This window comes from Ruditapes philippinarum, unplaced genomic scaffold (genome assembly GCF_026571515.1).
Source record: "Ruditapes philippinarum isolate M1 unplaced genomic scaffold, ASM2657151v2 ctg15754_1_1_1_1, whole genome shotgun sequence".
NCBI lineage: Eukaryota > Metazoa > Mollusca > Bivalvia > Venerida > Veneridae > Ruditapes > Ruditapes philippinarum.
In genome coordinates this window covers 58,671-80,928 of record NW_026863958.1, presented here as the reverse complement: position 1 = coordinate 80,928, position 22,258 = coordinate 58,671, and the positions used below count along the sequence as shown (strand labels likewise).

General features: G+C 33.9%; 1 long non-coding RNA gene across 2 annotated transcripts in view; it reads left to right on the top strand.

The window, feature by feature from the left end:
* Positions 1-22,258, top strand: part of LOC132723943 (uncharacterized) — a 52,619-nt gene that overhangs the window by 5,631 nt on the left and 24,730 nt on the right. Inside the window, exon 1 of one of the 2 annotated variants that reach the window (XR_009624817.1) lies at positions 8,715-10,980. The exons of the other annotated variant lie outside the window; for it this stretch is intronic. This is a non-coding gene — a long non-coding RNA (uncharacterized LOC132723943). Of the gene's footprint in view, positions 1-8,714; positions 10,981-22,258 lie in introns of those variants that run through there. 2 annotated transcript variants of the gene reach the window in all.

Below are 22,258 nucleotides of genomic sequence, written 5' to 3'. Positions count from 1 at the left end.
TTTGAAAATAGGGCCTTGTATGGTTAACTTATTCCGCCAAGCTGGATTTATCAACAAATTTCACCTAATTACTTAATTTATTTAATGATATCTTTCATATTTGGTAGGTGGATACCTTTAACGGTCCTCTAATTTTTTGTGGTGTTAGGCGTCTCTAGGTCACTTGGGAAAAAAAATAAATCTAAACATTTCTGCTCATACAGCCTTTATTATTATGCCCCCACTTCAAAGAAGAGGGGGTATATTGCTTTGCATTTGTCAGTCCGTTGGTCTGTCGGTCCGTAGACCAAATGGTTTCCAAGTGATAACTAAAGAACCCTTAGGCCTAGGAACTTCAAACTTTGTGTGGTGATTGGTCATGATCAGTAGATGACCCCTATTGATTTTGGGGTCAAGGGGTCAAAGGTAAAGGTCACATTGACATTGTAGGTAAAAACGGTTTCCGATCAATAACTAAAGAACTCTTAGGCCTCGGAACTTCAAACTTGGTGTGGTGATTGGTCATGATCAGTAGATGACCCTTAATGATTTTTGGGTCAAGGGGTCAAAGGTGAAGGTCACATTGACCTTGTAGGTAAAAATGCTTTCCGATCAATAACTAAAGAACGCTTAGGCCTAGGAACTTCAAACTTGTTGTGGTGATTGGTCATGACCAGTAAATGACCCCTATTGATTTTGGGGTCAAGGGGTCAAAGATAAAGGTCACATTGACCTTGTAGGTAAAAACGGTTGCCGTTCAATAACTAAAGAACGCTTAGGCCTAGGAACTTCAAACTTGGTGTGGTGATTGGTCATGATCAGTAGATGACCCCTATTGATTTTTGGGTCAAGGGATCAAAGGTGAAGGTCATATTGACCTTGTAGGTAAAAACGGTTTCCGATCAATAACTAAAGAAGGCTTAGGCCTAGGAACTTCAAACTTCGTGTGGTGATTGGTTATGACCAGTAGATGACCCCTATTGATTTTGGGGTCAAGGGGTCAAAGGTCACCGTCAAGGTCACATTGACCTTGTAGGTAAAAATGGTTTCCGATCGATAACTGAAGAACGCTTAGGCCTAGGAACTTAAAACTTGGTATGGCGATTGGTCATGACCAGTAGATGACCCCTATTGATTTTGGGGTCAAGGGGTCAAAGGTCAAGGTCACATTGACCTTGTAGGTAAAAACGGTTTCCGATCAATAACTTAAGAAGTCTTAGGCCTAGGAACTTCAAACTTGGTATGGTGATTGGTCCGGACCAGTAGATGACCCTTAATTGATTTTGAGGTCAAGGGGTCAAAGGTGAAGGTCACTTTGACCTTGTAGGTAAAAACGGTTTCCGATCAATAACTAAAGAACGCTTAGGCCTAGGAACTTCAAACTTGGTGTTGTGATTGGTCATGACCAGTTGATGACCCCTATTGATTTTAGGGTCAAGGGGTCAAAGATCAAGGTCACATTGACCTTGTAGGTAAAAACGGTTTCCGATCAATTACTAAAGAACGCTTAGGCCTAGGAACTTCAAACTTGGTATGGTGATTGGTCATGACCAGAGGATGACCCCTATTGATTATTGGGTCAAAGGTCAAGGTCACATTGACCTTGTAGGTAAAAATGGTTTCTGATCAATAACTAAAGAATGCATAGGGCTAGGAACTTTAAACTTAATATGGTGATTGGTCATGACCAGAAGATGACCACTATTGATTTTTGGGTCAAAGGTCAAGGTCACATTGACCTTGTAAGTAAATAGGTTTCCGATCAAAAACTAAAGAACGCTTAGGTCTAGGAACTTCAAACTTTATTTGATGATTGGTCATGACCAGTAGATGACCCCTATTGATTTCTGGGTCAAAGGTCAAGGTCACATTGACCTTGTAAGTAAAAACGGTTTCGATAATAAACTAAAGAACACTTAGGTCTAGGAACTTCAAACTTTATATGATGATTGGTCATGACCAGTAGATGACCCCTATTGATTTTGGGGTCAAGGGGTCAGTGTCAAATTGATCTTGTACTTTAAGATGGTTTCTGACCAATAACTCAACAGCTCAAGTTGCCTTGGTTGATATTTTTATATTTAACTAAAAATGCTTTTAGTATACACATTTGAAGGTCTTATTTAATATAACAACTTGGCTGTCATTAATGAAGCCTACATGATTCATAAAATTTATGTATATTTTATTTGGTAAGATTTGTAATAACTTAAATTGCTGCACACAACCTATGAGGTCACAATAATTATTACCTTGTGACTAGTCATCAACAAGTAGATAACCCTTATTAATTTTTAACCCCCGCACAACAAAGTTGTAAGGGGGGTATACTGGAATCAGGTTGTCTGTCCGTCCGTCCGTCCGGCTGTCCGGCGGTTTTTTCTTGTCTGCCCAATAACTAAAGATTCCTTTGACCCTTAGTCTTCATATTTGGCATGGAGGTTAGTCATGATTAGTAGATGACCCCTATTGATTTTGAGGTCACCAGGTCAAATGTCAAGGTCACAGGGGCCTTGACTTCAAAAAGCTTGTCCGCCCAATAACTTAAGATTCCTTTGACCTACAGTCTTCATATTTGGCATGGAGGTTAGTCATGATTAGTAGATGACCCCTATTGATTTTGAGGTCACCAGGTCAAAGGTCAAGGTCACAGGGGCCGTGACTTCAAAAAGCTTGTCCGCTCAATAACTTAAGATTCCTTTGACCCACAGTCTTCATATTTGGCATGGAGGTTAGTCATGATTAGAAGATGACCCCTATTGACTTTGTGGTCACCATGTCAAAGGTCAAGGTCACAGGGGCCGTGACTTCAAAAAGCTTGTCCGCTCAATAACTTAAGATTCCTTTGACCCACAGTCTTCATATTGGCATGGAGGTTAGTCATGATTAGTAGATGACCCCTATTGATTTTGAGGTCACCAGGTCAAAGGTCAAGGTCACAGGGGCTTTGACTAAAAAAAGCTTGTCCACCCAATAACTTAAGATTCCTTTGACCCACAGTCTTCATATTTGGCATGGAGGTTAGTCATGATTAGTAGATGACCCCTATTGACTTTGAGGTCACCAGGTCAAAGGTCAAGGTCACAGTGGCCTTGACCATAAAAAGCTTGTCTGTCCAATAACTTTAGATTCCTTTGACCCACAGTCTTCATATTTTGAATGGAGGTTAGTCATGATTAGTAGATGACCCCTATTGACTTTGAGGTCACTGGGTCAAAGGTCAAGGTCACAGGGACCTTGACAGAAAAAGCTTTTCTTCTCAATTGCTAAAGAATGCCTGTCCGCAGTGTATTGATTTTGACATTTTCACATTTGAAGCATGTAGAATACATAACTTAGCAATGCACTGGCTTAGTAACCTCAGATTTGGCAGGGAGGTTGTCCTTGAGCTCTAAATGGCCACTGTTGATTCTGACAAAGTGGTATGCGGGGTATTCACGCCATGATAGTGGCAGTTCTAGTTTGTTCACTGGGTCAGAAGTCCTGCATAATAACCTGATCACATGACTAATTAGCTGTCCATAGAGGGCATACAATGTTTTACAAACATATCTTGTTAAGTTTATGTCTTTCATGTTTATAATAGTCATACCAAAGGAAGTCCTCTTCCTTTTCCTTTAGTAAGGGGTTATTTGGGTCAAGGTCACCAATGTCAAAAATAGATTTTTTTACACTTTAACTGGTGTATTACCTTATTCTATCGACAGATGTCTTGCATATTGTGTAGGAACATAAAATTGAGGTATTCTCATTTGAATGGAGGTAGGGATCAGTTGGGTCAAGGTCACAGTGTTAAAAATAGATTTTTACACTTTTGCTCATACAGCCTTTATTTATTGACAGATTTGTATTATAATTGGTAGGAAGATAACTTATATGGTATTCTTCCTTTGGATGGAGTAAGGGGTCAGTTGGGTCAAGGTCAACAGTGCTAAAAATAGATTTTTACACTTTTGCCCATTACAGCCTTTATATATTGACAGATTTATTTCATATTTGGTAGGAAAATAAGTTGCATGATATTCTTCCTTTGGATGGAGTTAGGGGTCAGTTGGGTCAAGGGCAAGGGTGCCAATTACAGATTTCTACACATGATTGGTTTTCTTCCATACAAATTAGCTACTTCACTCTCTAAAGTTAAATTAGTGACAACAGTGAGCGCGGGGGCATTTGTGTTTATCAAACATAGATTCTTGTTTTTTACTGTACCTTCTTTATTATTTAGGGAATCAACTTCATACTTCAAATATATGTTCCTTATCATTAACCACATCATATGTCACAGACAAGGTTCATAACTCTTTTACCAATGTTTCAAGAATTATCTCCCCATTAACTTAGATTTTTTTACTTGAAAAATGTTATTTTTACTATAACTTCGTTAGTTTTAAAGGTATCAGTACCTCAAACTTCAACAAAATATTCCTTATCATCAACCACATCTTATAAGACAAGGTTTATAACTCTCGAAGCAATATTTTCTGATTTATCTCCCTTTGAACTTAGAAATTTCTTAAAGAAATATAACTTCTTTACTTTTTAAGGTATCTAACTTAAAACTAAAAGATATATTTCTTATCATTCCACACATGTTGTGTGACAAGGTCGGTAACTCTAGTGTGACTATTTCCAGAATTTTTCCCCTTTGAACTTGGACTTTATGTTAACAACAAGAACTTCTTGTCATCAGAAGAAATATAAAATTATTTATATCATAATTGATTTTTCTTTGATTGTTTTGTATTCCTAATACTGCGTCCAGTATTTAATTAGTCGAGCTTTGCTGTCTCCTGTGACAGCTCTTGTTAATTCTGTCTTCATGGTATTTCATTACTCTTTTCTGTAAATCTTTCCTTCCAATTCTGATTAGTAGATTCTCTAAAAATTATGTACATGTTCTTGAAATCAGTTCCCTATTGTCAAGAAATGCCATGATGTCAGCGCCATGTTTTAGCTGACAAACTTGCCATCTTTAGTGGGGCGGGAAATTGGGAAAATAGTGCAAATTGTGATACAAGCTTGAAACTTTCAGGAAATCATCTTTAGACCATGTAGATTTCAAAAGTGAAGTGGGCCCAAAAATATCTCTGCTCATTCAAGATGGCCGCCATTTTCAAAATGGCCGCCATATAAATTTGAGTACATTCTAGCTCATTCATTCCAATTTTTTGTACAGACCTTTAACTCACACCAAAAGCATGCATATAATTTCTCCTTCTCAAAAATTTAAATCTCACAAAATTTCTCTTTCATACTTCTTCCAAATCCAAGATGGCGTCCAATATGGCCGTCGATTTTGTGCAAAACTGTTATATCATTTTTCTAGTATAATTTGTTGCACAAATTATGTTTATTATGATAAAAAAAGTGTTTAAACATATCAGAGGTAATCAAATTATATGTAAATCTCAATAAAAGTAAACATTTAAAAAGTTTTTGTCTAAAAATATCTTTAAAAAAGATCAAGAAAAAATTCCATTTTTTTCATATTTTTCAAATTTGATTTTCTAAAGTAATGTACAAAGTTAAAACAGTTACTTTATATCTTAAATTGTATTTGACATTTCATTAATATCATGTGTTTATTGTAAAGAATGTAAGAAAAGCATTAAATCTGTAGGTTTTATATTTTGTGAAAGTGGGTGGGGTAATTTTATATGATAATTGTGAAAGAAAAAACAACAGAAAATCTACATAGCTAAGTTCATTCTATTTCTTTGCCTTTTTACTTTTCTATGAATTCTTATGCAAATGTTCCAACTTATAAAGTACTTTTTATTGGATGAAAGTATTTTTGTCTTCCTTCGGGCCATTTGGTGGGTGAGCATTTGGTGGGTGTATACATTCAGTTATTAAATTTGGTTGCATGATAATTCTTGTTTCAATATATATATCATATATTAATTGTTAATCGTAAAAGACATATAAGAAGACAATAAATCAACTAAACGTGCTTAAAAAAGCAAACATGTACTTGAATGCAAGGTATAAAGGTAGTCTATAAACGCATATTTTTGACTCCTCCACAATTTTATATTTATAATATAAACATGGCTTAAAAGCCAACAAAATGTATGTGATGTAAAACATATATATCAATGATATGGCCTGGCCTGCATGCAACTTTTTGAAAAGTTAAGATACAAACTAAGTGTACTAGTATTTCCTAAAGTAGTCATATCTTATTTTTTTCTTTCAATAAGAGGGTAATGATGACCCTGGATCACTCACCTAAGATCATTGTTGGAAAAAAGGTAACAAGATCATTTTGGGAGTGTCAATTATGTTATTCATAACTGAATCCGGTTGCTTTTAAAGAAACATGCTCAATATCTGCTTTCAATTTTTTATTTCACACGAGAGAACTTTAATAACAATATCTATATACGAGTCCATATAAATTAGTGACCTTTTGTGTTTGGTAAATTTGGACCATGTTGTCCATGATATATCATTATTATAACATACTTAATCATGATGATTTAATGTATATGCGTCGGATAGTGTAGGTTAAGAGAAAACAGATTTATTACAGTAGTCTTTGTAAATTAAGTGATACCATTGCAAAACCATTTTAGACTGCAGTAGCATCATACAAATTTATGCATGTTATATCAGTCTACATACCAAATATCTTATTTCAAGTCAATGAAGTTTAACAATAGATGTTCTTAATGTGTTTTCCTATACAAGTCTGTGAACCCAGGTGGCTCTATGAGCATGATTCATTAAATGTGTTAATAAAGACCCAAGGTGGTGTTACATGCCAGCTTAGTACCAGTGCTCTATGCATTTTGATTTTTGAGAAGATTTTTTTATTGCATGTACACTTTATGATACAAAAGTGTTTTATGTAACTTTTAAAGAGGTCTTCTTTACTTGGCAAGGTTATATTTTGACTATCTAAGCTCTAGGCATTACAGTTTGTTTGTTTGTTGATTTTTTTTAATAACATCAACAACAAAACAACTTCAATGCGATTCCCTACACAAGTCTTTAAAAACTGTGTTCCTCGTGAGGTCCTTTAAATCATGTTCCTGCAGTCCAAAATGGCTTTCCCTGTCACTTAGTTTACATTGACTTGTAGATTTGTATATTAAAATTCTTCTCCGAAACTATGTGCACAGAGAAGAGAAAATATTGTATATCATAACATTGTGATGCTATATAAAGATTATAAACTATTGGCATAGGGTCAAAATCACTTAGTTTACATGGACTCTTATTGGAATATAGTTATATGAGTCTTCTTGTAGTTCTGAGAGCCTAGTTATTTGCCATGATTCTTTAAATCATGACTGGTGAAAAAAAGATACTCCTTATATGATTTTAGCATTCTTCAATTTAAAAAGAATTATAGACCTTTTCCAGCAGTGAGTCTTAGGCGCGTGATCTAGGGTCAACAATTGCTCTCTTGTTTTATGGGAAAAATAAAGTAGGAATACATTTAGTTTATATTTCAAAGTATAAGCTATGTTTGTTATGTGGGTCAAGCGGTTTTATTGATACCTATTTTAGCACACCTAGTCATTAGATAATATGATGTATCAGTCGCCTAAATTTTTGTTTCTTTTGAAAATATCATGTCTACATAAGTTATTAGAAATGGACGGTACTTATTCAATCATACTTGGTTACAATGATGTGCAAGTAAATATAACTTTGAATCATTCTGTTACAAGCTCAAAATTTAGCAAGACTAAATTGTGCAGGAACTAATTGTATTCATAAATAGACAACATTTCACTAAGGTCCAGGCATGATTTAATCTAACATATGGTTCGTTGATGAATAATTATTCAATCTTCTTTCTGTACAATTATCAAGTTATATTATGACTATTGAAACAACTTATATCATGCAAACACATTTAATAACTGAATGTATACATATGATTATATCTGCATTTATTGATATTTTAGTACACCCTCTAGACCTGAAGGAAAACAAAAATACCTTAATACAATAAAATACTTTTACAGTGAATATTTGCATAAGAATTCTTAAAAAACGTTATTTTGTACTACAATTGTCTGATAAATTTACCCCACCCACTTTTAATAAGTATAAAACCTTCACATTTTTTGTTTTTGTTACAATTATACAATAAAACATAGTGTTGATTGAATATCAAATACACTTTAAGAAACTATGTAACTTTTGGAATTTTGTACATAGACCTAGAAAACCATGTTAGAGAAAAATGAAAAAAATGGCACTTTTTCTTTGATTTTTTTAAAGATTTTTTTTGTACAAAAAACTAAAAACATGACTTACAATATGGTTAACCTAAAATTTGATTTTTTTTCTAATATATTTCACAATTTTATATGGAAATACGCATACCGTGTGCAAAAAATTATACTACAAAAGAGAATTATCAGTTTTCATTAAAATTGGCAGCCATATTGGACGCCATCTTGGATTCTGAAGAAATATGCAAGAGAAATTGCTTAAAGATTTAAATTTTTGAAAAGGGGAAACTATATGCATGCTTTGGTGCAAGTTTCAGGTCTGTACAAAAAATTGGAATGAATGGTCTATTATGTACATCAAATTTATATGGCGGCCATATTGAAAATGGCGGCCATCTTGAATGAGCAGAGATATTTTTGGGCCCACTTCACTTTTGAAATCTACATGGTCTAAAGATAATTTCCTGAAAGTTTCATACTTGTATCACAATTTGCACTATTTTGACAGCAGAGACCTTATTTCCCGCCCCACTACTTGGTCATCATCACTAAATTACAGATCATTGTGAAACTATGCACCTGGGACTTTGCATGTGGATTTTTTTTCAGTTTTGTAAGAGTTATTGCCCTTGACTTACAGTAGTATAAATTTGCAATTTTCAACTTGTTGATGCATAGCACAAAAAGTATTTTGTCCGTCCGTCGGTTTTTCATTGTCCGCCCAATAACTTGAGTTTCCTTTGGCCCACAGTCTTCATATTTTGGCGTGGAGGTTAGTTATGATTAGTAGATGACCCCTATTGATTTTGAGGTCACTGGTCTTAGGGGCTTTGACTAAAAAAACTTGATTTTAAAATTTTCACATTTGAAGCATGGAGAATACATTTCTTAGCAATGCACTCAGGCTTAGTAACCTCAGATTTGCCAGGGTGGTTGTCCTGGAGTCCTAAATGGCCACTGTTGATTCTGACAGAGTGGTATGCAGGGGTATTCACACCATGACAGCGGCAGTTCTAGTTTCATTTTATTTCTGTGTACAATGTATATTTCAGAAACAATATAATTTGTTTGTATATCTATTTGTTTTAAGAGCCCCAGCTGATGACCTCAGTGGAGTTCCTTTAATGATATCTATTATATTATCAAATTATGAGTATTGAACAGATGATGTACGGCATACTAGAAGAATGATACAATTTGTATCAAGTTTTGGTTTCCCCTTATTAACAACTCAAGAAATGAGGTAAAAACCAACACAAATATACTTTATCTTGTGAATGTCAACAAGAGTGCAGTTGAGCTCTGGGTATGAGTTTGTTTGTTTGTCATTGTCTTCTCTTTTTTTCTAAAAAAACCATAACATAAAAGTGAGGAACATGCGAAGTCGTCGAAATATTGCTACACAAAGATATTAATAAATCTAATTACATATACATGCTGCAACATGCATCTGCAAAATTAATCTAATACTTCTTTCGTTTCCCTGATATGATATTATGGATTTTTGCACATAGTTGTGCCACCGTTCTTCCTTCAAGTTTGTGAGATAAACTCTCGAGAGTTTCCCCTGTCGGCATTGTTTTCTGGCAGATATTATCACTAAGGACAGAATAAAAAATTTAGTTCTCTGCTTCTGTCCATCGTGTACGCTTCACGCTCTTTCTTCTACTTCTTCTACTCCACTATTTCCTAACCCACATGTCTGAGATTTCAAATTTTTAAACCAATAGCTGGAAAGGTCCATCATAATGTGAAACAGGGATAATCCAAAACATCAAAGCACCCATTATTTTATTTATATATTTTTTGAAGGTATAAATATATCAAATGATAATTAAATGAATGAAGAATTTGAAAATCATAATATGTCTTTGAATGATAATCACAGTTGTAATGGCTTCTAGACTGCTTGTTTTGAAATGTATAATACTCAGAATTTCTCCCTAAATAATCACATGAAACAGTCAATCCCAGAATGCCCCATGAGAAAATTAGTCATGCATAGATAAATAAAAGCCCAGGTGGTGCCATTAGTTTTATCTGATCTCTGTGTTATAGTCACAGAGATCTGCTTGTGAAATCTTTGTGGATGCAGTATTTATTCATCCTAATTACCCTACTGGTTAATATAATTTACACATTAATTTTACATATATGAAAGGGCACATGTATGTGTTTATTGTACACATAAACTTGGCAATTCTAAATTGTAGTGATATGTAATTGTACCATTATGTTATTAAATAAACATAATATACATGTTACTTCAGTATTTTTAGTAATGTATATGCCACTTACAAGTACTTGCAGTTTAAGTTATGTTAATTATAGAAAATTAATAAAATTTAACATTGAATTGAAAGCTCTTTTACAAATCTGTTTTAATAACAGATTGGAATAATACTTTGATAATTGCACTCATAATTAATCAAGAATTTTGGCAATTTTATGTGACATAAACACTGTTTTTTTGTATAATAGTTTTTGGTTTTGCTCTCTTATCTATGCTTAACAATGGAAAAGATATCTTATAACAATGATTATAAATAATTTGAATTCTTTGTGTGATTACGATTAATTATGATACCTATATAGCCATTAATATATGTATTTTATGGCAACAAGGATTTTTTAAAAACTTTTTCCATGTTCTTCATGGACCAACCATGGACAATTGTCCAGGGTTTGAACTTATCCATGGATTTCCATGCTAAGGCCATGCATATCCATGCTCCGACCATGGATTAAAACATGGACAATCTACAGCCGGGACCAGTTACATAAGTGCAATGGTCTCAATAGAATAGTAAGTTGGTTTTTCTATATATATTTTTTTCGAATTTCTTCAAATGTATAAACCCCACATGTAAATATCTCTTGTCGATCGACAAAAAGAAAAGAAAATAAATGCAGTGATTTAAGGACGAATAATGCTAAAAGCGAAGTAGCAACAACTTGCTGACTTGTTTGGATGGGGAAATTTGCATTGAAAAAGCCATACTATTCATTGGTTACCGGTGTAACCGGTCTTTTACTACAGCGGTTATTTAATGCGGGACATTTTATTGAGCAATATATTATGTACATGGTACATAAATTTATTCATGTATTGTCTAATATGTTTTCTTTTGCTATTTGTTTATTATCGTTTGGTTAATATTGCTAACACAAAAAATCAATTACTTGGCAATTATTGGGTAATTTACAACAATCAACTGAGGGTGTGAATTACAAATTTTCCGTAACAAGTAGGAAATTATGTTGTGAGAACATTTTTCAAAATCTTAATTCCCTGAAGCCATAACAAACCTGTGCAATCATTTGATTGTTTAATTATCGGATAGTGTTATTCGTGTACTGATCCCAATCGAGCGTATCCCGATATTTCAATTATAACAGTTTGTTATAACCGAGGAAATTTAAATGTTTTCCGTCATTTGGGGCCTTTAAAAACGGTTCGTCGTTGAAAATTGGCTATAAGCGAGTACGTATTAAGTGATGTTTTGTAATATAAAATAAAGAAGGAATCGGCCGGGGATGTCAGATTTAGTTCGCTATTAACGATAATTCGCTATAAGCGAGTTCGTTATAAGTGGAGTCGACTGTATACAAAAAACAGGTTATTTAAATGGTGTACCTTGTTCAAACGAAAATAATGTACATATCTATATTGCATTTTGATGAGTGATATGAACTAAACGTACTAGAAAGTTTTAAATTTCGCAATTAAAGCAATATTTTTCACAGTATGCCCCAACTGACTTAGATAGTGAAGCATTTAGCATGTAGTAAAGAGTAATAAGCTTTAAATTAAATGACACATTGGACGGAATGAAAAATTCGATGATTTTACAATGTTTTGGGCAAATTATCATCTGTTTTCTTGTCGTATGCAGTATTGACATCAATTTTGTATGACAAAAAGTTACGGTGTCTCGGTCAGAAGTATGGTATTTCGACGTTGCGCGGAAAAGTTTTGGTAAACGCCTTATCACCGTGCTTTTGTGTTGTTTTTTTTTTTCATAAATATTTTTTTCTTCCAAGCTTTTTATATTAGAATCACATTATTGGTGTTAAAACAGCTAGCCATTGAAATAAATCTTTTAAATACTCTAAAAGTCAAAACCTACTTACTTACAACTATATATCCTGGAACTTTTATGTTAACTTTTTCATTGTTGTTTACTAATCAGCTGTTTACTAAACCATTTTAGCTGTTGGATTAAACAAAATCTTTCAATTAAATTTTCACATTTTCATACAGAAAAATGATTAAGTACTTAGTTTCCTTGTGTAGGTTCTCTTTTACAATGAAATCTGTCATGGCTAATATAAAGCGTCTCAGGAACCAGTTCAATAAACTTACTTAATTCTAGATGTGTGACTTTTTTCATTTATTATAAAAAAATATTGTTTAAAAAAAAAAAATAGTAATGTTATTTTCATATCTATGTACTGTACATGTAAATATATTTGCTATTTCAATTTTATATGCCCGAAAGAATTTCGGGCATTTTATGTGATACCCCCTGGCATCCATCCGTCTGTCTGTCCATCTGTTAGCAATTTGGTTTCCGGAGCATAACTTAAGTTTCATTTGGCCCACAATATAAAAATTTATAGGATGATTGTCCATATTGGGCAAAATACCCCTATTGATTTTGGGGTCACAAGGTCAAGGTCACTATTACCTTAAAACTGAAAACAGTTTCCGGAGAAAAACTTAAGTTCCATTTGGCTAACAATTTTCAAACTTCATAAGATGATTGTCCATATTAGGTAGAAGACCCCTATTGATTTGGGGTCACAAGTCACTATTACCTTTAAACTGAAAACAGTTTCCTCTCAATAACTTAAGTATTGTCAGATTGAGAAAGTAAAATCTGCTTTGCATAATATGGGTTGTTTTGATTTTTTTATTACAAGTTTTAATAACTTTAAATATATAAATCATTAAAATCACGTTTTTGTGATAAGTTTTTACAAGTATGGAATAGTGGTGTTTTCAGTTATGCTAAGTGTTTAAATTATAGAATATATAAAACTCAATTTAAATTGGAACATTATTTACTAAATTTACCAAATAATAAAGCAATTACTCTTTGTTAATTTAGATCTTCCTATAAAGAAAATTCGCTTTTTATATGCCCGAAAGAATTTCGGGCATGTTATGTTATACCCCCTGGCGTCCTTCTGTCCGTCCGTTAGCTATTGGTTTCTTGAGCATAACTTAAGTTCCGATTGGCCCACAATATTCAAACTTCATAGGATGATTGTCCATATTGGGTAGAAGACCCCTATAGATTTTGGGGTCACAATGTCAAAGTTCAAGGTTGCTATTACTTTAAAACTGAAAACTGTTTCCAGAGCATAACTGGCCCAAAATACTCAAACTTCATAGGATGATTGTCCTTATTGGGTAGATTTGACCCCTATTGATTTTGGCGTCACAAGGTCAAGGTCACTATTACTTGAAAACTGAAAACAGTTTCCGGAGCATAACATAAGGTCTATTTGGCCCACAATATTCAAACTTCATACTAGGATGATTGTCCATATTGGGTAGAAGACCCCTATTGATTTTCGGGTCACAAGGTTAAAGGTCAAGGTCACTATTATTTTAGAACTGAAAACAGTTTCCAGAATATAACTTAATTTCTATATTGCCCATAGTGTTCAAACTTCATAGGATGATTGTCCATATTGGGTAGAAGACCCCTTTTGATTTTGGGGTCACAAGGTCAAAGTTCAAGGTCACTATTACTTTAAAACTGAAAACAGTTTCCAGAATAAAACTAAATTTCTATTTGGCCCCTAGTGTTCAAATTCATAGGATGATTGTCTATATTGATTTTGGGGTCACAAGGTCAAAGTTCAAGGTCGCTATAACCTCAAAACTGAAAACAGTTTCCAGAGCATAACTTAAGTTCCATTTGGCCCACAAGATTTAAACTTTATAGATGGATTGCTATTTGAAGGAGGTAATACTTTATTTAATTTATGTAATGTCTTACAAATGCTTCATCCTTACTAAAAAACATACATAAAGGGCATATAATGATCCGCCTAGTGGTTTCCTTGTTTGGTATTGAAAGAGAAAATAGAATGTGCTCACTTTGTAGCCAGCAAGAGATAGAGATGAATTTCACTATATTTTTAAATGTAGTTATTTTACTCATGAATAACACAAATATATCAGTAATTTCTATTCAAGGTTTCCTAGTATTTCAAATGTTCAGGCTCTAATGTGTAGTGATATTAGAAATACTTTATTTAATCTAGCCATTTTTATATGCCCGAAAGAATTTCGGGCATATTTTGTTATACCCCCGGGCGTCCGTCCGTCCGTCTGTCAATCCGTCCGTCCGTCTGTCCGTCCGTTAGCAATTTGGTTTCCGGAGCATAACTTAAGTTCCATTTGGCCCACAACATTCAAACTTCATAGGATGATTGTCCATATTGAGTAGAAGACCCCTATTGATTTTGGGGTCACAAGGTCAAAGGTCAAGGTCACTATGACCCTAAAACTGAAAACAGTTTCCGGAGCATAACTTAAGTTCCATTTTTCCCACAGTGTTCAAACTTCATAGGATGATTGTCCATATTGGGTAGAAGACCCCTATTGATTTTGGGGTCACAAGGTCAAAGGTCAAGGTCACTATGACCTTAAAACTGAAAACAGTTTCCGGAGCATAACATAAGTTCCATTTGGCCGACAGTGTTCAAACTTCATAGGATGATTGTCCATATTGGGTAGAAGACCCCTATTGATTTTGGGGTCACAAGGTCAAAGGTCAAGGTCACTATGACCTTAAAACTGAAAACAGTTTCCGGAACATAACTTAAGTTCCATTTGGCTGACAGTGTTCAAACTTCATAGGATGATTGTCCATATTGGGTAGGAGACCCCTATTGATTTTGGGGTCACAAGGTCAAAGGTCAAGGTCACTTTTACTTTTAAACTGAAAACAGGTTCTAGAGCATAACTTAAGGTCTATTTGTCCCACAATATTCAAACTTCAGAGGATGATTGTCCATATTGGGTAAAGACCCCTATTGATTTTGGGGTCACAATGTCAAAGGTCAAGGTCACTATTACTTCAAAACTGAAAACAGTTTCCAGAGCATAACTTAAGGTCTATTTGTCCCACATTATTCAAACTTCAGAGGATGATTGTCCATATTGGGTAAAGACCCCTATTGATTTTGGGGTCACAATGTCAAAGGCCAAGGTCACTATTACTTTAAAACTGAAAAAAGTTTCCAGAACATAACTTACTTTCTTTTTGGCCCATAGTGTTGAAACTTCATAGGATGATTGTCCATATTGGGTAGAAGACCCCTATTGATTTTGGGGTCACACGGACAAAGTTCAAGGTAGCTATTACCTCAAAACTAAAAACAGTTTCCAGAGCATAACTGAAGTTCCATTTGGCCCACAATATTCAAACTTTATAGGATTGCTATTTGAAGGAGGTAATACTTTATTTAATTTATGTAATGTCTTACAAATGCTTCATCCTTAGAAAAGAAAAAAAAAACACTTTCGGGCATATAATGCTCCGCCTAGCGGTGCTCTTGTTGTTAAATTGTTAAAGCAATTATGCTGAAATTTCACTAAGTCATCCTTATTAACTTTTATGCCATGTTTTTATTATTATTTGTTGTACTTTTTGTTTGTTCACTCTTATGGGGAGTTTCTGTATATAAATAAAATAAAAACAATTGAAACGATGTCTGCTGTTTGAAATAACTTCATTTATATAAAATATGTAGAGAAACATCATTTAGATCTGGAGAATCTTACTTGCCCTGTCTGCAGGTGAGTTTGATCAATTTTGTGCTCGCCCAACCTAAACTTTTACTTGCAATGGACCAACCGCTTCTGCAAAAGCTATGTTAAAGTTGTAGAAATTGAAAGTATGTCTTTCAGTTGACATAAATTCTTATTTGTTTATAATTCAACATCATTGGGAATTGTTACATTGGTTATGACATGTTTCAATCATTATCTTACCAAAATAGACCTTAAATCCTATGTATAGCAATTACATGTATACACATTTGCTATTCATAATCAATGATTTTTGTGTCCCCACTAGTATAGGGGTGGGGCATTTAGATTTACCCTTGTCCGTCCGTTCTCTTTTTGTGTCGCACATAGCTCAAAAAGTAAAGTAATTGACCTACAGTCATGAAACCTTACAGGAATGTTCATCAGCATGTGAAGTTTTGCACCTTGGTATTTTAATGTTGATATATATTCAGTATTTTTAGAGTTATTGCCCTTGACTTAGTAAAAATTTGCAATGGCAGTAACTGGCATATTTGACCTAGAGTCATGAAACCTCACTCACAGGAATGTTGATCAGCATGTGTAGTTGTGCACCTTGGTATTTTTGTGTGGACAACATGTCATGTCCAAGACCCGTGTCTCTATCTTAAGGTCAAGGTCACACTTATAGTGTGAATGTCCTCATTCTCGCAAAAAGAATTTGACAATACACATTCATGTCCAGACTGTAACTTTGTCAGGCATGAATTATTTTAAAATAACTTGGCACAAATGTTTACCACATCAAGACGATTTGTCCTGGCTAAGGCTTATGTCCGTCTGCCCATCTGTGCGTCCCCACTTACACAACAATTTTGTCCAGACTGTCATGCATTGATGCATTTTGAAATAATTTGACACAATTTTATATCACATGACAACATTGTGTCGCATTCAAGAACCACGTCCCTTCTTCGTAAGTCAAGGTCATACTTATATTTTGAAGGTTCACACTATCACAATTAGAGATTATAGGTACACACCTTTGTGTCCGGACTATAACTTTGTCATGCAAAGGACAAGAAAGTAGGTCACATGGCGAAATCAAGGACAGCTGACATTAAAATTCATTTTTACATCTCAAACTGTGCACATTGTCCAAATTTCATGGCTGTACATCAAAGAACGAGAAAGTAGGTCACTGTCCTCTTGGGCAGGACAAAATTTAGGCCCAAGGGTGAAATTCAAACAATCTTGATTCATGCTCACCAGACACTGTTTTATATTATATACCAAATATCAAAGCTCTAAGCCTTGTACCTTCAGACAAAAAGATTTTTATGTTTTTACTATATTTACATAGTGAAGATTAATGACCCCCAGGGCGGGCCAATTTTGACTCCAGGGCTATAATTTGAACAATCTTGGTAGAGGTCTACCAGACAAAGCCTTATGCAAAATATCTATGTTCTTGATCTTGTATGTCTTTGCACGAACATTTTATTAAAATTTATTCTTGTAATTCCTTTTGATTGCCATGGCAACCAGATTTTTGCATAGAATCAAATTATTTTAACAACTTTTAAAGCCCTCACCCAAGGATCAATCCTGCCAAGTTTGATTGAAACGCAAGAAGATCTTTTAAGGTCACTATGTAATCTATATAACACACATACATACACACAAACACAGACGCACAGGTAAATCGCTATATATCATGTGACATAGGAGATGCTGCGGTGACATAACAATAAGACATATTCAGTATTTAAAGTCATATACAGGATGAATAATATCCGGTATTAAGTCATATCATTATATTAAGTGTTAAGATTATTACAATATTTGAACTTTTATATCTATTTTCTTCTTCTTTCTTAAACTTCCTTGTCATTAAGGTGAGCCAGCTAACAGTATATTGTTTAGGGATGTCATTCGGAGTCCTGATATCCGAACGTTCGGATCACGATTCGGTGTCCGGAGCCGATTTTCTGATCCGGTTGTTCGTATAAAATATTTTAGAATATTGAGAAAATGTGATAAATACATGCGTTGAGATAATGGCAGACATGGTGTTGACACCATATTGTATATTGTACCTTAGTTTGACAATACACATCATAATCTCTGCAGACCACAAAAAAATCAATCATTACTATAATAATTACGAGTCAGATATGACACAATCATGTTGTTAATCAAATTTAAGTTCTTGAAGATTCAAGATAAATATTCTTATACCTGTGCGATTGTCATCGGCAACGATGTTACATTTTTATGTCCAAATTTAAATATTTAGTTTTTATATATATTTCGGTTTACCGACCCGCCGACTCCTTATTTTGAGACAATAAAAAATCTGCAGAAATAAAATAATCAAATCAAGAAATGCACTTACGAATAATAATATGTCAATTATCACAGCTTTTATCGAAATTGATACGAAAAAAATATCCGACAAAATAGCTTTCTCCTTTATTATTAATCAAACATGTGCATTTTTTTAAAAAAAACATTTTTTCAGTTTTTTTTTCACTTAGGAACACTTTAAATGTGTGTAATTCATGTAAGTTTCGGCAACTTCTTTGATGATTCGAATCAACAGCCAGGGCTACATGAAGGTAAACATCAAAGAATGGCACATTCTTTTTAATAGCCGACTACACGCCTGTCAAAGGTCATCGTGTGTAAATTGTATGCGTGTTATTGAACAATGGAAACATTATTGGCGACGCCGGTGAGCGGCGTCGTCTTTTATGGAATGCTTTTTATTTTGGCCTATGGAAGGAGCTGTTATTATTAGCAGTTAATTTCATGTTGTGTTAATTAGTTTTATTTTGATTCGTAAAAATCAAGTAAACAAAGTCCCTTTGTTTTATTGACAATTCTAAAACCCGGATTTCGAATATCGTTGTGGTCTACATTGATGCTCATTCATTTATATATTTTCAAAACTTTCCTACAAGAAGAAAGTTCACCTGCAAATGAGTATTAGGATAGGTAATGGGCTGTTGTAAACGATTATCCTATTGATTTTATCCATATTACGTTTATCTGTTGAACAGAATGGTTGTTTTTACAAAGTGTACCAGTATCCGGATGTTGACAGCTATCCGATTTTCTGCAATTACTGCTGTCACATGGCCATCTACTTTTTTATGAATACTTTACCATTAATTTGCATGGCATAATTAAAATGAACCTGCAACATTTCTTAACTTTGATGTTTAGGGTGTTCTTTTGGGTTTCATGTTTTCTTTATTTCAAGGGGAAGTAACTCATGTTTTTACTAAATTATTTGTTCTTTTCTGTCTATCTTAGGTATTACTTACAATTTTTGTTTTATAAAATTTACCAGTTGTAAGGTCATCAAAAGCATAGAGGCCCTGATGAGTGAATATTGATATATATATATATATATACTTTTACTGGCTTTATATACCCAATATTTCATATTTATTTAATAGAAACTTGGAATTATTAATGTTATGTGCATACATTTATATCTTAGTATATTGGTATGATGAGACTTATAATATTTCTGAATTTAAAGAGTTGCAGTTATGCCATTATTATTAAAGGGATGAAACTTTCATTTAAAGTTATAAATGATAATACATGTATTGATTGAAAATGTCCTGAAACTTGGATCAAGCAATATAATTGATAAAGCCTCAAAAAATCATGTTCTGAATAGTTATTCTAATTTTTTTCTAACATGTGCATAGTTTGAAAAGGACAGCTTCTGCCTTATCTATTTGTAATGGAGGGACACCGGTCTCGATCTCCAGGTCTCCTGAGTCAACCCGACAACAGACTTTTCATAGAGTAGATTGATACTTGTCCTTGAATAAATTTGTACACTTAATTTTATAGTGGGTGATTTGTGCCACATGAAAACCAACAAAGTACAAAAAGTAACCGGGCGCCAGATGAAAACATGAAAATACAATCTACCACAAAGTGGTTCGTTTGTTGCATTTTCATGTTTTCGCCCGGTGCCCTTGATGTAAAATACAAATCAGCCTTCATAAATTTTCTTATCATAGATATTGTACATGTATTAGCACAGTTATATTCACTTTCAAATTGACCTGTTATAAATAATGGCACAACCAATAACTGTCTTAGCCCTTTTTAGTAAAAATAATTATACAATAATAATTATATAAATTGTTATTTTAATTAAGACTATGAGTATGTAAGGTTTTTTTTCTTATTTATTAATTAAGAATTAATTATCTGTTAATTTAAAAATCTAAATATCTGTCACGGTTTAGAACTGTTCACTATTTAGGGGAGAAAATGTGTAAGCGGCCAGATAGCTCAATCGCTACAGCCGCGGTACATTATTCTGTGGGTCACTGGTTTGAGTTCTGGTCAAGCTGAAAGTTTTTCTCATCCTGTTACTGCAAATAACCATGAGTTTAATTCACTATGCTCTGTAAACATCAGAAATTCAAGTACATAAATCAATATAGTGGGGAAAAAGGTTTAGGTTTAGAACTGTTTCATTATTAAAGAGAAAATGTGTAGCCGGCCGGATAGCTCAGTTGGTCTTCTGAAAGTCATGGGTTCGAGTCATGGTCAGGCAGTTTCAGTCAGGGTTTAGAAGTGGTTTTTTCAACTGACACATGTTTAATTCATTTAATAGATTGCATTTAATTTGAAATGGACAAAGGCAGTATTGCGTGATACTTTTAAATCTACAAAAAGCATTTGGTACAGTTGATCACACTATACTGCACATCAAGAAGTTCTTTTTTCTTCTTCTTCATGGAACTTCAAGCATCTGCCATATGTAATGACATTCTTGCATGGTTCAAGTCTTATCTCTGATAGCAGCTGGTGAATGTGGCTGGTACTTCTTCTCTCTGAATACCTATATGGTGTCCCCCTGATGTTCATTTTAGGTCCTCTTTTATGTCTAATATATGTCAATGACATGTCTGCAACCCTAAGCAATAAGCTTTTATTATATGCACAGGCACAAGTATCAGACCTGGGAAGAAAACATATTACCAGATTGATAAAAAAACCTGTGTTCATCTTAAAAGTGTCACAAACCAAAAAAAAAAAAATGTAAATGATGACCCCCTTTAAAAATGTACTTTAAGTTAATAGTATATTTTTAAAGGGGGTCATTATTTACATTTTTTTTTTTTTTGGGGGGTTTTGACACTTTTAAGATGAACACAGATTTTTTATTAATCTGGTCATATTTTTTCTTCCCAGGTGTGATACTTGTGCCTGTCATTATATGATGATGACTCAGGTATCCTTGTATCTGGTAAAGTAAATCTTAAGATTGGTTTATTGACTATAAATTGTCTTTGCATCTTGGCAAGACAGAGTCTATTCTTTTTGGTTTAAGTTTCAACATAAACTGGGCCAAGCCTCCAGGTCACATGAAATGGTACTGCTATAAAGTACACATCTTTTGTTAAGTATTTAGGTGCAAACCTGGATCAAATTCTTTTGGCGTCGCCCTTTGATGCTTTGCATCAATGCTTTTCTTGTATTCAATTTTTTACGGATATTACTTTGATTTCACAAATGTGAGCGAATGTTATTGTGTATTATAGAACTAATTGAGGAATTCAGACAATCGGCGGTGAATTTCGTTTTCATTTCATTTAAAATCGTAAATTAATTGATTACAGTCGTATTCTATTAGGAGAAATAAAATCAATTATGGAAATTTTTTGATATGCAACATTCAATTAGAAAGGAAGAAAAACGAAATACTACACTTTGCAAAAGGTCGCGAAAAAAATGGTTACGTCATATCAGACATCTAAGAATATAACGACGATCCGAACATCCGGATGTATCCGGATGTTTGATTCGGATATCCGGATGGCCGTTTCGGCTCCAGATGACATCCCTATTATTGTTTAATGCACACTTGTCTTGGTGACATGGTTTACAGTAGTGCAGAGTCAAATGACAATTACATGTAGTAACATCATATGGTAGTGCACAAATGTCCTCTGATGTGATAATCATTGCTAACAATGATCGGGGCCGGGCTGATTTGACCCAAGGACTTTTATTATTTAAACAAACCTGGTAGACACCCTTTAGAAGATGCTTCATGCTTAATTTAAGTTATTAATATATATATATGTTAAGACAAGAGGGCCACAATGGCCCTTATATCGCTCATCTGATTATGAAGGCTCAATATCCCTCTTATTTAGGTTGTGTGACCTAGTGCAAATATGACCAATATTTGAACTTGACCTAGAAATCGTCAAAACAACCTTTCTAACCAATTTTCAGGTTATTTCGATCACAACAGTAGCCT